Source organism: Megalopta genalis, chromosome 1, assembly GCF_051020955.1.
Source record: "Megalopta genalis isolate 19385.01 chromosome 1, iyMegGena1_principal, whole genome shotgun sequence".
Classification (NCBI taxonomy): Eukaryota; Metazoa; Arthropoda; class Insecta; order Hymenoptera; family Halictidae; genus Megalopta; species Megalopta genalis.
In genome coordinates this window covers 25,844,959-25,862,108 of record NC_135013.1, presented here as the reverse complement: position 1 = coordinate 25,862,108, position 17,150 = coordinate 25,844,959, and the positions used below count along the sequence as shown (strand labels likewise).

Below are 17,150 nucleotides of genomic sequence, written 5' to 3'. Positions count from 1 at the left end.
ACAATAACACTTGTTATGTTACAATGTTACAATAACACTTGTTACGTTACAATGTTACAATAACACTTGTTAAAAATCAGAATAAATGTCTTATTGTTACTTTTATAAACTAATATAAAACAGCTGTTTTCGTGCTCCGTGAATCTAGCGTTAAGAATTGATATTTATCGATACACAGAAAGATGTTTGTCAATTTCTACAGTTCAGACGATTTTAACATATACTATATTGTACAACCGATTGGAACCATCACCTGAATTCATGCACAACCAATCGCGACGAAACTAACGACGACGGTGATACATCAGGAACTCGTCAGAAGACATTACAACGTGATAAAGTATATAAACGGTAAAGAACATATCGCAACGCGATGTAGAAAAGAAGACATTAAAATGTGGTATGGAAAAGAGGAAATTAGAACGCGATACAATGAAGAACATATCACAATGCGACACGGTGAAGAATACGTCATAATGAGATATAGAAAAGAAGACATTAAAAGGCGATACAATAATGAACGCATCACAACGAGATACAGTGAAGAACACATCGATCGCGATGCAATATAGAAAAGAACACGCGTCGCTATACGATGCAGAAAAGAAGACATTAAAACACGGTATGGAAAAGGGGACATTAACACGTTCCGTGCCACGTGTACCATCGATGGTACACGCTTGCATGTTTACTTAGTGAACTGAACAAATTGTTTACAAGAAATTTAGGACCGAAGAATCAATTTCCACCGCAAGAATGGGCGTTGATAAGTTTTTGTTACGTTGTTATGTGTACGAGAATTAATAATTGCACGTAATACATCAAGTTTTAGTAAAATATCAAAGTGTGAAGATTCGAGTAAAAAAAGCTCGGCACGGAACGTGTTAAATCGCGATATAGAACGCGATACAGTGAAGAATACATCACAATGGCTTATAGAAAAGAACACGTGACGGTATAAGATATAGAAAAGAAGCCATTAAAACACGGTATGGAGAAGGAGACATTAAATCGCGGTATAGAACGCGATACAATAATGAACGCATCACAAGGCGATACAGTGAAGAACACATCACAATGCCTTATAGAAAAGAACACGCGTCGCTATAAGATATAGAAAAGAAGACATGGGAAAACATGACATGAAAAAGAAAACATTAAATCGCGGTATAGAACGCGATACAAAAACGAACGCATCACAAGGCGATACAGTGAAGAACACATCACAATGGCTTATAGAAAAGAACACGCGTCGCTATAAGATATAGAAAAGAAGACATGGAAAAACATGACATGAAAAAGAAGACATTAAATCGCGATATAGAACGCGATACAAAAACGAACGCATCACAAGGCGATACAGTGAAGAACACATCACAATGGCTTATAGAAAAGAACACGCGTCGCTATAAGATATAGAAAAGAAGACATGGAAAAACATGACATGAAAAAGAAGACATTAAATCGCGGTATAGAACGCGATACAAAAACGAACGCATCACAAGGCGATACAGTGGAGAACACAACACAATGCGATACAAGAAAAAGAACATAAGAGAAAAGAACATAAAAGAAGACATAAAAACGCGATACAGAACGCGATGCAGTAAAGAGCACATCGCAACGCGACATACAAAAAGAACATATTACATCTCGACACAGAACAAAAATTGGAACTCAAAACGGCGACGATCTATACACACAAACCGTCAAGATCTAAATTTTTCAAATATACTCTTATCTTATCATATTACAAAAAATGCGCATTCACATCAAATAGAGCTCCTCTCCGATACACAAACTTCGACGTTCGAGAACGCGGTTCCAGGAACCAAACCATTGTTATCTTCGCCGAGCCAAGAAACGACGACGCTGCCAAAGTCCAGTTCGATTTTGTCGGCCGTTTCGCCCCAAATTTGCGCGATTCTTCGCGTGTCGGCGGCGATCGCGTCGATCGCACGAAACGGAAGCGATTTTAGGGGTGGCATTAACGCGCGGACACAGGCATCGTTGGCATCGAGGCCGAACGTTTCCGCAAGAGGAAAGGGACGGGTCGGGCCCGAAGCCTGACAATAAAGGCGGCTCGGCGCGGACCGGAATCGGCCGGAATCGCGGCGAACGGAATCGAATGGGAACGGACTCGGGCCGAGCCGGTTCCAGGCTGTTCGTACAAATGAAATTTCGCTGGATGCCGATCGATCAGAACACACGTAACGCGCTAAAGAGCCCGGTTTAACGGGCTGTGTCGTTCGGTGCGCGACTGTTCGACCGCTAAAAACAGGCGGAACGGTCTGTTTCCGCGTGGAAATTGTCCTCGAGCGTGGCCGGCTCGAGCCGGCTCGCGCTTCGGACCTTTTTCCACGGGCGAAACAACGAATGGTAATCGAGCAAATGAAAACTCGGGCGAACGAAAGAAACGCGACGCGGGGACGGAAGCGGGACAGGCCGAGTGGATATGGTTCCATTCGATCGTGTTCGTCGCATCGCTCGCGTTCCAACGAGAAAAACAGGCGTGCGGAAGCCGAAAATGGAGAGTAAGAGGGAGCGGGGAGAGAGAGAGAGAGAGAGAGAGAGAGAGAGAGAGAGAGAAAGTGACCCGGTGCCTGGTGCAGTCGGAGAGCGAAGCAGAGAGAGAGAGAGAGAGGGAGAGAGAGAGAGAAGCACGAGAAGTGCTGCTGTTTCGCTGCCATTTCCATGGAAATTGAGCACTTCGAGAGTCGGCAACCTCTCCAACTGGCTTCGAGTTACTCGACAACTCGATCCGCGTTTTACTCGTGACGGGCTAGTTCGAGCCTCGGCGAACGGAAAAGGGAAGAATTATTAACAGGAAAGTAATTGCAACGTTGCCCGGCCGATCGCTGTGTTTAGAAGCGATATTATACAACGGCTCCTTCGGCATCGGACCCGCCGGCGTTTCATTGCTCGTTATCGAGAACGCAGCGGGACTCTCGCCGAACTCGTTTCGCTACTTCCGCCAAAATAAAACGTCCGCCCTGCGAATCGATTCCCCTTGACCGATGGTCATTCGCAAAAACCTCGGCCCCTTCGAGCCCCGCCTGAAAAAAAGCTCGGACCCGCGAGGCGGACCCGCTGTCGTTCCGACGATGGCCAGGCAGTATCCCGAGAATTACAGCTCGTAAACGAAACTGGCAATTCTCGTGGGTAAGCAGCGCGAGGCGATCCTGCTCGCTACGGAGGAAATATTATCGCAGCGACACGGAACGTTCCCGGATAAACACCGAAACACTAGATATCTCGAGGATATGGAGGGTGTAGAACAACGAATTCTATTTTAAATCCGTGCTTTCGTTCGGCGAATGTATTGAAAATGAACGTGTATTGAAAAGTCGTTTGAATAAACAGTCTTTTTCAAAAACATGCAATCTTTCTTTTCAATCTCTCCGATCGGCAAATGTGGCAAAAAAGAACCGAGAAATTCATTTGTTCAAACAGCGTTTCAATGGTACAATTATTTTCTCGAATTTCGTTCGGCAAATGTAGTCGGTTGAAAAAGAAGCCGATGAAGTCGTTTGAATAAACAGTGTTTCAAAAATACATACAATCTTTCTTTTCGATCTTTCTTTATATTATATGTATTATATTATCCTGTATTATATTATATGTATAGAGTTTCAGTGAATAACTCGTAAACAAAGCCGCGGATTGCATTTCCGCTAAAGAAAATGTTACTTCGAATAACCTCCGGAACCCCTCATTTCCCGAAAGTACCATAATTTTGGGACACTCTGTACATCAGGGGTGTCAAACTCGCGGCCCGAGATGAACATTTTTGCGGCCCAGTCAATATATCCGACGCAAAGTAAAAATAAAAGTGGGTGTGCCTGGATTTTACAAATATTTACCGGCAAGATTTGAAAATACTCGAAAATTCGCGTATGAAATTATTTCCATGTTTGGAAGTACTTATCAGTGCGAGCAATTATTTTCTGTTATGAATGGAAATAAATCTCCTGTCCGAAACTGTATTAATAACGCTCACGTTGGGTCAATTTTGAAAATAGTCTCGGCCAATAAAATTTCTCCCGAAATAGGAAAGATAGTATCAGAGAAGAGATGTCAAGTATCAGGACGTAAACAATAATTTACCTTTATATATGTTTATTACAATGTACTAGTCAAAATAAAAATATTTGTTTCTATGAACATTGAATTTTTTTTTGCGGCCCACCTAAAGTTAAGCATTGTTTATTTGGCCTAAGTTAGCTTTTGAGTTTGACACCCCTGCTGTACATGATTCCGATGAAACAAGAAAATGTTTTCTAAGACGAATGTGAATACAAGACTTCACAGGACCGAGACGGGACTGGGAACGGCACGATAGCCGCTGCAAGTATTTTTCGCGTACGCTTCGGTATCGTGGTTGCGTCGAATGTCATGCGTTCGAGGAGAACGAGCAACGGGGAGCGATGCTCGCGCGAGAAAAATGGACGCGATCGCGGGCGAACGGTCGAAGAGAATGGAGCAATAAAAATCTATTAAATTCTTTATTTCGCGCGGAACGGAGCGGAACAAAGCGGAACGGGGAATAGGTTGTCGATCTTTTGAAGCTGCACCTGTCGGAGGCTGTCCGCTCGCGCGTTTCCGGGGGATTAAAAAGAACAATAGCTCGGGAAAACGGCGAGAACCCTCGAGATAATGTAATTTCTCCCGGAAAGGCTAAACTTCGTGTTACTGTAAATTTCCTTGTTCTGGTGCTACCCCTGTGCAATTTATTGCTACGTCGATGGAAAGGGTCGACGGAGTCGGTCAAGCGTGCGATGCGGCACGCGATGCGAATTCCCGGAGGACGACAAAAAATGGTCTGTTTGGGTGTGAGTTAGGTAAGAAAAACCGCGGAGCTACAAGATACAGCAAGTTCTCCCCAATTGTCCTTCAACTTGTAAACAGGAATGGACAATTTGGGAAGAGGAGATACGATTATTCGAGTTTTGCGTCTCGTTTTTATAGTTGTTGGCAATCGCCAACTATAAAAACAAGCAGAAGGTTTGAATAATCGTATCTCCTCTTCCCAAATTGACCATTCCTGTTTAAAAACTGATGGACAATTGGAGAGAATATACTGTACGTGGAACGTACTAAGTACATGATCGTCGAATCATGGCACATGGCCTTCGAATTGCCTTCGAATCGTGTCACGTGGCCTCCGAATTCTCTTCGAATCGTGGCAAAAGATTAGAAATAAAAAAGTCAAGTCATCGTTTTTATATTCTAGTATTACCATGTATTCGTATTAACACTTTAGCGGCCGCTGACACAACAGTTGTGCCATGGCACAAACTGACGTTAACGGCTGCTGGTACAACGTGTGTATCATGCGCGGTGTATTCAGGAAAAGTCGCTACGCAAGGAGTGGGGGCAGGCGACGCATGCGCGAGAGTCCCACACAGCGGCGTGGCGCGTCTACAGAGTGGCACCTGTTGTATTGTATTGTACCTGCAGCTCTGCGTCGCGTCGCGTCGCCATCGTAGTTCAGAATTACAATGCTCACCCGGTAGACGCGCCGCGCCGCTGTGCGGGACTCCCTCCACACGCGTCGCCGTCCCACTCCTTGCGTAGCAATTTTTCCTGAATACACTGATCACGCGCCGTTCGGTACCAGTATCGGTGGTACAAACTACTAGTTATTTTCGATTCGACTGTGAACGAGTGTGAAATCGCAATTTACCTCGATAATATAACAACAAACCTAAAATTTCAATATTTGTGAAGTTTACCTGACAATTGATCGCTGATTCGCAAATCATAATTTAATGATAATTTTGTTTATTTGTAAAATAGCAGTTTAATCCAGGATAAAACGTTGGCTTCCCATGAAGATTCTTCATAAAACCGCGCTGCCGACTGCCACGATTTTCTGTAAAAACGAGCCGCGAGACCCGAAGAATCGCGACCTAGTATTCTCAGATCTGCCGGTTTCAATTCCGTCCTCCGAACATCTCTGGAAGAAATTATCGTTTATCGGAGCTGCTGAACGGTCAACCGGGTTTGATTCGGTGGGAAACGAAACGAGCCGTGGCGTCGTCGAGCACGGATCGATGGCGATCTCGAGGGCCGCGAGAGTCCTCCGCGCCGTCCTGGAGCTCCTCGAGAGCAAACAACCATTAATTTAGCCGTCGAAATTGCGGATAATGAGTTCGACACTCTGCACGCATTGAGAAACAAGCGGATTAATCGAGCGGTTAATCGCGGAGTCTCGTGGATCGGTGCAGCGGCGTCCTCGCGAAATGCTCTCGCCGCGCCGTGAAACGCGTCTCGAGTGGCGGCACGGTTCGAAAAATCGCTCGCTGTCTGCCCGGTAATGGCTTTCGAGCGGCCCGGTGATCGATCAGTTTTGAAAAAGTTGCCCGCGGAGGCGGCCCTCTTCATTTTTCAATATCGACAACCTCGACCTACATTCCCGGTCGCATTATCGGCACCAGTTACTCCTCGATAACGAGCAGATAAATTAACGGCGGCGGTCGAACCGAGCCGAGTCGCGTCGAATCGAAGGTCGGCGCTGGCTCGCGGGTTCCGGGCGGAAAGGAAATCGAAAGAATCCCGGCACGCGAGTACCGCGATCCGCGTATTTCGAAATGGAATGCGACATGGGCGGGCCGAACGCTCGAATTCCATCGCAACCGGTCGGAACGACGGTTCGCCTCGTCGTTCTCCCATTTGAAATACTATCGTTTTTTATCGTATGTGCCGATCGTACGAGTATTTTTCCCCTCGTTGCGAGTCAAACGTTGTTTGTTACACGTGTTCGGAGCAAACCTCGCTTTGTTAAAAAACAATTACTCGCGGTGCAACGCGAAAAGGGCGCCGCGGGGATCGCCGCACAATGCGGCATTTCCAAATAGACGGTGTTTCGGAAGAATTAATTAAAAATCGATTAATGAGACTGCTGCGCCGGATTCTTTTGTTTCCTATTAAACATTCGCATGTGTGAACAAACGGTTGGTAGGTCGGGTCGGCGAACGACGAGACTCGCAGCAGCTCGTGAAATGCTTAATTCGTTGTTGTACAGGGTGGGTGAGAAATCGTGGTAGAATCGTCAGGGGATGATTATGCTTGCAAAAATAAGTCGCCATTTAAGGCTCCGTTTTCGAAGAAAAATAGGTTAGGGAAATAATATCATCGAATAGGGATCAAGTGGCGCGTCTGACCATCGCATGTCAATTCTACTCCTCGTCATACTGTATTTATTCATTTATCGTATTATATATATTTATTTATGCTGTAGTATTTTTTGCTTGTAAGCCATGCAGACCAGACGGATCTTTAAACTTATTTTTCCCGAAAAACGCAGTCTCGAATGAAAAAATGTCACTGCTTTCTCCGCCTTTTTTCTTCATGTAGAATCATCCCCTGGCCGGTCGTACCGCGATTTCTCACCCACCCTGTATATCTTGGTTATTAATTCGATGAGTGAGCGTTATCGGCTAAAATTTGACCAAGTAAAATCAAGAGAACTGTTTGAGGTTCTGTGATGATTTTTGAAAGAGATTTAATTATACAGATTTCCAGGTGTATTTTAAATTTTCCTCGCATTTTCAAACAATTCCACCTTAATATGAAAATAATACGGTGAACGAATCATGTTCCAAAGCCGTGCTTTTTAATATTTCGAATGCAGGCGTTTTTGGCCCGGCAGCGAGAAGCTGTGGTTACAACACGGAGTGCGCCTGCCGCCGAGTTAAGTATCATTATCATTAATAAAATTATTTCCATCAGCGAATAGTTGCGTCGAGAAAAATACTGCAAAATAATAATTACGTATTCCAGTCATTTTGAAATTATGAAAATGCGTTGAAATTGTCGTGTTGGTAACGAATAAAAATGAAACAAAAATTACAGCACACTGTGAGCCAAATATTCGATTAATTAGCCGTGTAGCTTATTTTTCAAAGTTTCAGGTTGCTTGTGAATCGGGACCGCTTTGGCCGCCTGTTAGCGCGGCGCAAAGAAAAGAAGACCGGGGATCGGCGGAACCCTCAGATAAGAAGCGGATATGCGAGCGGCGGTTTAAATGCGCGAGACGCGAAGGGCGAGGGGACGTGAAAAGGGGGAGGCGCTCGCGTCCCGGGTGAAATTCCAAGACAAGAAGATTATTCTCGGAGAAAACGCGGCATCGCGCTGCGACAACCGCGTAACGTTATTGCTCTCCGGTTGCAAACATAAATTCTCTTCGGAGATATCAGCCGCGGGGAACGCCGCCCTCGGCGCACTATTTTCTCCCGCGTCGAATAAATATTCGTCCGCGACGCCCGCGAATCGGGAACAGCCGATCGAAGCGCGGCCGCGAAGCGAGATCGCTCTTTGAAGTCGCGCCGACACGACTCGACTCGACTCGGCGCGTCGCGGCTGTCGCAATTTCCGAGCGCGTCGCGGAACGTCGTAATTACTACCGTACAAGAAATCGTTGGCTGCGGTCTCGTTAGCGTACGAATACCGGCTTTAATAGGTTTTTTGTAGCGCGAGGCCGCACGGCCGGGCAACAAAATTTCACCGGCGCGGCGACAACGGCGGACAACGCTCGAACAAAAGAGATTCGCCCCGGTCGGAGGTGAGCGAACGTCACCGCGCCGCCGCTGCCAAATTACCCTTTCGCGCGGGATCGACGGAATAACGGCGCGTCGGTCACCAAAGCCGAGCAACTTTTCCGAAAGGATTTCGAGTTGATTAGCGCGCGCGACCCTAATTAAGCAAGTTAATGCGATTACCATACAGCCGACCGTTCAGCGTCCGTAAGTCGGAAGCCGCGCTCTTCTCGGCTCCCGGTTAAATCGCTCCGCTCCGATCTCTCTCGCGTTGGCCGAATTTCAAAATGACGTCTCATCGAAATCTCCGCAATTGCGAATTTCGCCCCAAAGGTCAGCGGAGCCGGTTACTGCGGTGCGACCGAGTGCCGTGCTTGTGGTTTGTTTTCGGACGTGATTAATGTTATATTTATCGAATGGGATATTTATGGGATATTATTTTCATTAATACATTTAATTAACTTGTCATTTTTGCTTTAATATTAAATTCATCGTATTCGAAAACAAGCCGAAGACACTGTAATCGGTCTCGCCGCATTAACTTAGTCCCATGCTCTTTATCGTATTTACCAATGATTTAGAACGATGATTATGACAATAATAATAATTTATACGAGACAGTTGTTATGTTACTGACGATATCATATTTATATTATATATAATTATATATTTATGTTATATTGTATATAATTAATTATTTATTTATTAAGACAGTTTTATGTTACTGGCGGTATTATATTTATATTTATATTTATTATATAATATTATACTATATATAATATAGTATATATATATATATATATATATATATTTATAATATAAATATATACTATATTTATATTATATTATATATAATCATATATATATGTTCATATTTATATTATATACGTTATTGGACAAATATATTCTCTAATATAGTACAAAATAAACACAAAAATCACGACAGTATTTATTAATGACGTCACAACTTGTTTTCGACGACTATTTCGATTAAGGCGAACCAAAGTTTAATTTTCGAATTGACTGACGATCGTTAATATTGTCAATCACTAATATTACTATATTACTAGTAGCGCAATCATGTAAACCAGTAAACAATACACCTGATAGTAAACAATAACAAGCCCCGCGTGTCACTACGGGGAAGGGATGACTTACGCCACTATTACTCCAGCCCGGTCATACAATTCGTACAATGCGCTGGCCCAATGTTTAATGTATTATGTATGGAACGGGCTTCCGGCCCGTTTACCGCTAAACAATAACGATAATTACTGAGCGAACGTCTCGCTTTTCGCCGTCCGATCCGCGATAATCCGCCGGCAATCGGTGATAATCGACGACAGACGACGACGACGACGACGACAAAGATACACTGGAAGCGTTCCCGGGCGCGGCGAGGCGCGGCAATCGTCCGTTAATTGCCTCGTAAATATTCCACTTTGTCTTTTCAGTCGACTGCGAGCTCGCGGAGGAACTTTGAAGTTACGCCGTCAGTCGATGCCGCCCGCGCGATACAGCGGCCGTATATACGCGTATGAATTTCCTATGGAAATCGGAGGAAGGCGTCGCGTCGCGTCGCCTCGCGTCTGCTGAACCGACAATAATTTTCAGATTAACACATTGCGGACGGCTCACGAGATATCTCGTTTTTAGCAAATTGAACGTTGCGGACGGGTCACGAGATATCTCGTTTTCATGTTTTTTTGATTTAACCCTAGAAAGATAACCATATGACAACGTACGTAAAAGATAACCATACGCTTCAGAGGCGCATGCTTTTCTAAGGCGTCAATTTTATACTAACAATGAATATTTATTTAAGTTAATCTAGTCATTTTAAAGGTTTGGCATTATTGTAAAAATAAAATGCATTTATATTATATTTTTTTATATTTTAAGTAATTTTAAACTTAAATCACTAGACCTCTATGAAAAATTAACAAAAATCAACAGTCTTCGCAGGCGCCTCTGCGACGTAGGTTATCTTTCTCGGGTTAATCGGCAACAAGCAACCAGCCGCAAATATTTCTGTTACGTAACCATGGTAACGAAGCCTCCCGCATTCCTAAGTAATTTTAGCGAAACAAATGAATCATTCCGAGCATGTAGAAATGATCAGTCATTATAGCCACTCCAAATCAATATTCAAATTTGTATAATAAATAATAGTTAAAATGTAAAAAATCTGATATAATAAACAGATATATAAACTATGTATATATAGTATTATTTAAGAATACTAAATACAAATTATAAATGTGCGTATCCGCTTCCTGTTACTTGCCAAGCATGTTTTTGGAGCGTTCGAAAATGTGCGGTCTTTGAGGGCGTGTTGAACGCGCAGAGCCCCGTCCGCAATGTGTTAAACAGCCTCTGCGAAAATTGCTCGAACCGCGCGCGCCAAGCTCGCGCGAGCACCGCTTTTTAATCGATCGATCTCGCGGAGCGGTATTATCGGAAGCATGATAGCAGCGGCGTATAAGAGAAAAGATTGAATATTCCCGGACGGGATCGGCTACGAAACGAGGATCCCGGCGCGTTTAGCGGTTCCGCAACAGTTTCCCCCAGCAAATCGCATCGCGGACGAGCTTTTCCGCGAGACCATGCGACCGAAGCATAATATGTCCCGCCCCGGCAAATAACCTGTCTCCCGGCGAGATGCAAACGAACGAGGATCGCTTTAATCGCGGAACGAGCCTGCGACCGTAACGCGATTATCGCTAGAAAAATAGTTCCCTCTGTAATAACAGAGCCGGGCCGAGCCGCGATTGCCTCTCCGATCCCGATCCCGATCCCGATCCCGATTGCGATTCGATTCGATTCGATTCGTTTAGCTCGCGATCGTGCCCGGCTACGGTCGAGGGTGACAAACCGTTGCTTTCCGCTGTACCGGCTCTAACTAAAAGCGTCTCTCGAGACACACAGGCTCGCATTGCTTTTCGATATCTGTGTTATTAACCCTTTGCCGACCCGGATTTGTTCGACCGATCAGAATAGTCCCGTCGCACAAGCAGACTGTGTATCAAGGACTTTGATCATTAGCGAAATGAGTGCGTTCGGGTCTTTTGTTCTCCGCGCGATCACCGGGCTCCGCGGTTTTACGCGAAACGAAAATGATCCGCGCCGTTTGCGAGGAACAGATGTTAGATAACAAGTTCTTTCTGTCGGCGATGATTATTCATCGAATTTCAATTGTGAACGGTACATCGAGGTTTTCGAATTCCTTGGATCTTTTTGGCACTTCAAATTCTAATTGCAGTAGAACTCTTCGATTATCCGAATTCGAAATTGATGGTTAAATTCTTTTTATTTTCGATTAATTGTTAAGAGAATAGGCTAAGTTGATTTGTCGAGATTCGATCGAGATACTTCTACAAATTTTATCGTTATTACTTGGAATGATTGAAAATCTAAATGATAAAGATCGAGAGAAATAACGTTGATATAACCTCGACGTTTTCAAATTTCTTCGATCTTTTTACCATTTCAAATTCCAATTTCAGTAGAACGTCGATTATCCGAATTCGAAATTGATGGTTAAATTCTTTTTATTTTCGATTAATTGTTAAGAGAATAGGCTAAGTTGATTTGTCGAGATTCGATCGAGATACTTCTACAAATTTTATCGTTATTACTTGGAATAATTGAAAATCTAAATGATAAAGATCGAGAGAAATAACGTTGATATAACCTCGACATTTTCAAATTTCTTCGATCTTTTTACCATTTCGAATTCCAATTTCAGTAGAACGTCGATTATCCGAAATCAAAATTGATGGTTAAATTCTTCTTATTTTCGATTTAATTGTTAATAGAATAGGGTAAGATGATTCATGGAGATATAATCGAGATCCGTTTACAATTTCATCGTTATTACTTGGAATAATTGAAAATTTGAAATTGATGGTTAAATTCTTTTTATTGTCGATTAATCGTTAATAGAGATCCTTCTACAATTTCATCCTTATTACTTGGAATAATTGAAAAACTAATTGATAAAGACCGAGGAAAATAACCTTGACATAACCTCGACGTTTCCAAATTCCTTCGATCTTTCTACCATTTCAAATTCTAATTGCAATAGAACTTCGATTATCCGAATTTGAAATTGATGGTTAAATTCTTTTTATTTTCGATTAATTGTTAATAGAATAGGATAAGATGATTGGCCGAGATTTGATCGAGATTCTGCTACAAATTTCATCGTTATTACTTGGAATAATCAAAAATCCAAATGATAAAGATCGAGAGGAAAATAACCTTAACATAACCTCAACGTTTTCAAATTCCTTCGATCTTTCTATCATTTCAAATTCCAATTATAGTAGATCTTCGATTATCCGAATTCAAAATTGATAACTAAATTCTTTTTATTTTCGATTAATTGTTAATAAAGTAGAATAAGACGATTAACCGAGATTTGATCGAGGTCCTTCTACAGTTCCATCGTTATTACTTGGAATAATCAAAAATCCAAATGATAAAGATCGAGAGGAAAATAACCTTAACATAACCTCGACGTTTTCAAATTCCTTCGATCTTTCTATCATTTCAAATTCCAATTATAGTAGATCTTCGATTATTCGAATTCAAAATTGATAGCTAAATTCTTTTTATTTTCGATTAATTGTTAATAAAGTAGAATAAGACGATTAACCGAGATTTGATCGAGATTCTGCTACAAATTTCATCGTTATTACTTGGAATAATTAAAAATATACATGATAAAGATCGAGAGGAAAATAACCTTAACATAACCTCGACGTTTTCAAATTCCTTCGATCTTTCTATCATTTCAAATTCCAATTATAGTAGATCTTCGATTATTCGAATTCAAAATTGATAGCTAAATTCTTTTTATTTTCGATTAAATGTTAATAAAATAGAATAAGATAATTAGTCGAGATTTAATCGAAGTCCTTCTACAGTTCCATCTATATTACTTCGAATAAACAAAAAAACTAAATAACAAAGATCGAGGAAAATTCAGTTCGGTTAATCGAGGTTCTACCGCAATCAATTCTACCGCAATCGCATTAAACCCGTAGTCCAGTGATCACAAGCTAGAATAAGATACGCGGTCCCGATGTCCTCGCTGTTCAACTCGTTTGATGCAGTTTTCGAAAAGTTACTCCGTTTTAGGTGTTCACTTTGAAGCTGTTGGAAGCAGAAATAGTGTTAGTCGAAAAAGTTAATTTGTGGACAAGGACCGCTCTTGCACGTAACCCCTACGCTGTTCGAGCGGATGGTGCTTATTCGTTCTGCTATTCACTGAGAAACCAATGGAGATGCGCCCGTATAATTTCTACGCGAAGCGAAATGAAGGCCCAGCTTGCGAACGGCGGCGGTATTTAATCTACCTAGCGAAAGATTGGCTTACACCACTTTCGCTTTAAACGGCTCGCATGTTCGTCCAAATTATCTCTAGATCGACTATCGTACTTTAATTAATATAACGTTGTGTCGGTGTAATAATTGTATACAATAATAATAATATAGTAAATATTTATTTTTTAATATAACGTCATTCGATATTTTCGCTTTCCTCCCGTAGAGCGATTTTTTATTTAATCGTTCCGCGTAACAAAGCGACGTGAAAATGACCAATTTTTTCGTTTACGCTTATTTAGATCGCAAAGGTACGCTTACGAGTTAATTCAGACAATATTACTTGCGATAAATACTGTAATAAACGCGGATCAAAAATCCGAATAATCGTTCCGCTGTTACTTTCGCAAACTGCTATATAAAACATATAACAATATAATAAATATTTATTTTTTAATATAACGTTATTCGATATCTTCGGTTCTCTCCCGTTGAGCGATTTTTTATTTGATCGTTCCGAGTAACAAAGCGACGTGAAAATGACTAATTTTTTCGTTTACGCTAATTTAGGTTGCAAAGGTTCGCTTACGAGTTAATTCAGACAATATTACTTGCGACAAATACTGCGATAAACGCGGATCAAAAATCCGAATAATCGTTCCGCTGTTACTTTCGCGAACTGCTATATAAAACAAATAACAATATAACAAATATTTATTTTTTAATATAACTTTATTCGATATCTTCGCTTTCCTCCCGTTGAGCGATTTTTTATTTCATCGTTCCGAGTAACAAAGCGACGTGAAAATGACCGATTTTTTCGTTTACGCTTATTTAGATCGCAAAGGTACGCTTACGAGTTAATTCAGACAATATTACTTGCGATAAATACTGTGATAAACGCGGATCAAAAATCCGAATAATCGTTCCGCTGTTACTTTCGCAAACTGCTATATAAAACAAATAACAATATAATAAATATTTATTTTTTAATATAACGTTATTCGATATCTTCGGTTCTCTCCCGTTGAGCGATTTTTTATTTGATCGTTCCGAGTAACAAAGCGACGTGAAAATGACTAATTTTTTCGTTTACGCTTATTTAGGTTGCAAAGGTACGCTTACGAGTTAATTCAGACAATATTACTTGCGATAAATACTGCGATAAACGCGGATCAAAAATCCGAATAATCGTTCCGCTGTTACTTTCGCGAACTGCTATATAAAACAGTCGTTTTTAGCGCTCCGTAAATCCAGTGATTAACGGTTTGAAAACAGTGGAGCGTGAACAGTCGACAGGAATGAACATCTCCGAACAAGCGGCCCTCGAACGGAACAGAATCCGCGCTTTTCGACGGGCAATTCGATCGACGAGCATGTCACCCGCCGATGACGTTGAACCTGTAAAGCCGCGTGACTCCAGGATTAACGTTGCTCCGTTAGACAGTTACGGAATCGCGGATCAGCAGGGTAACGAACTCGGCGGGACAGGCCCGTTGTCGGCGTGTAAGGTGTTCCCGGAGTAAAAATGAGAAATAGGGACGAGGGCTGGCCCGTTGTCCCGCGTTTCTGGACCGCCGCCAGAGCCGCTTATTATCAGCGCAGGGGCTCCTCGCCCCGCTTTAATTTCCCTTTCGGCCGACGAGCCTGCGACGCCGTCGAGCATTTCCTGTCGACGTGGTGTTCGGTCCTTCAATTAGAAAATCCCGAGGCACCGGGGAAGCAGAGCGGAAAAGTAGCGCTCCGCGCCGAGACACTAACGGCCTAATAAAGTCCCCGGCGAGCCGATATTTATTAGACGAGACGGCGGCGGCCGGTTACGGCTGGTTTACGAGTGGATTCGCGGCATGAAAATTTCAGATCGTAAATGGAAGGCTGCAAACAATAGTTATCGGTTAACCGTTCCCGTGGAACCGAGCCGCGAGTGCCGGCAGCTCCGGGAATAAAGGCCGGTCGATCCTCGCGATCGGAGCTCGTCATCCGCGCGAGCTACCGGCCGAAGAGATTCGGCGAGTGCTGCGGTTCGTTCCTCGATAATTCCTAATTTTCCGATTTTTTCCTTAGAGCGGAAGGATCGAATGATTCGGTATACAGCTGGCCATCGATTATCCGAGTCCCGTTTAATCGAGGCACCGTATTGTCCGAGCTGCTTTTATTTAACTTTGCGACACGGTGTCGCCGTGATTCGAATAGCTTTCGAAAACATTTATGGAACGAAACAATAAAGAGAACGTATAAGAGAACATATGCAAAATTCTGTTACGTCTCTTTCTTTCAAAAGTTTCATAAACGTTCGCTTCATCGTAGAACTTCGTAATTAAACTTAAATATAACGTGTCGTAAAGAAGATCCAACTGCTCGTGGAATTGGATGAATCGCGGGCTCGTTGGAATACTTCAAGTTTAACGTAACATTTTTGGGATTCAACATGTTCGTGCTACGTTCCCTGTATTTTTCCCTTACTCTGAAATATTTCAGCTTTAATAGAAATCGTCGGTTTATCTCGTTTCTGCGGAAAGTTCTCTGATCTTGACACAACATCGTCACGTCGACCTATCGCGTGCCGCGAAGGATATTTGATCTGATAGAAAACAATGATGGGCTAGCTAAATATTAACGTTTCTTCGTAATCAATTAATTTCTAATTGCATTCGCGAGAATTCTTTGAACACGAGTACAAGAATATCAAGAGAACCTATATATTCGTTTTCGCGCAAAATTTCCAAATTTGTCTAATATCGATGTGATAACCATATTAATAAAAATTATATCATGCATATATATTAAAAATTAAATACATAAATTTAAAAAAATATATATATAATATAATATTTTTATATTTAATTTATATAATAATATAATATATAATTAATAATATATTAATAATAATAAAAAATATAATAATATAAGTAATAAAAAATAATAATTATATATTAATGACATATAATTTTTATTAATATACAATACAGTATACTATACAATATATAACATACAAACATAGTATAAAATACGTGTTTATTAATATAAACACGTAATTATACATAATTAATTATATATAATCACGTGTTTCGCTAAGTGCATCGCAACGAATCTAACAGCAAAAGATATGAAACACGTTATATCGGAAAAACTGAGAGGAACCTATCATTATCTCGGTCACTGGGTTTAATCGAAGAATAAATAATTGTCAACAGAGCCGTTCGAGCTCGCGGAATGAATAGAAAAATCGGGGGAGAGCCTGGGAAACGAGTTTGCCGGGGCTGGGACCGTGCCTCGGAG

General features: G+C 41.8%; 1 protein-coding gene across 1 annotated transcript in view; it reads right to left on the bottom strand.

Moving 5' to 3' along the window:
* LOC143259985 (uncharacterized) overlaps positions 1 to 17,150 on the bottom strand; it is a 171,553-nt gene that overhangs the window by 148,168 nt on the left and 6,235 nt on the right. The gene's annotated exons all lie outside the window — the stretch shown is intronic.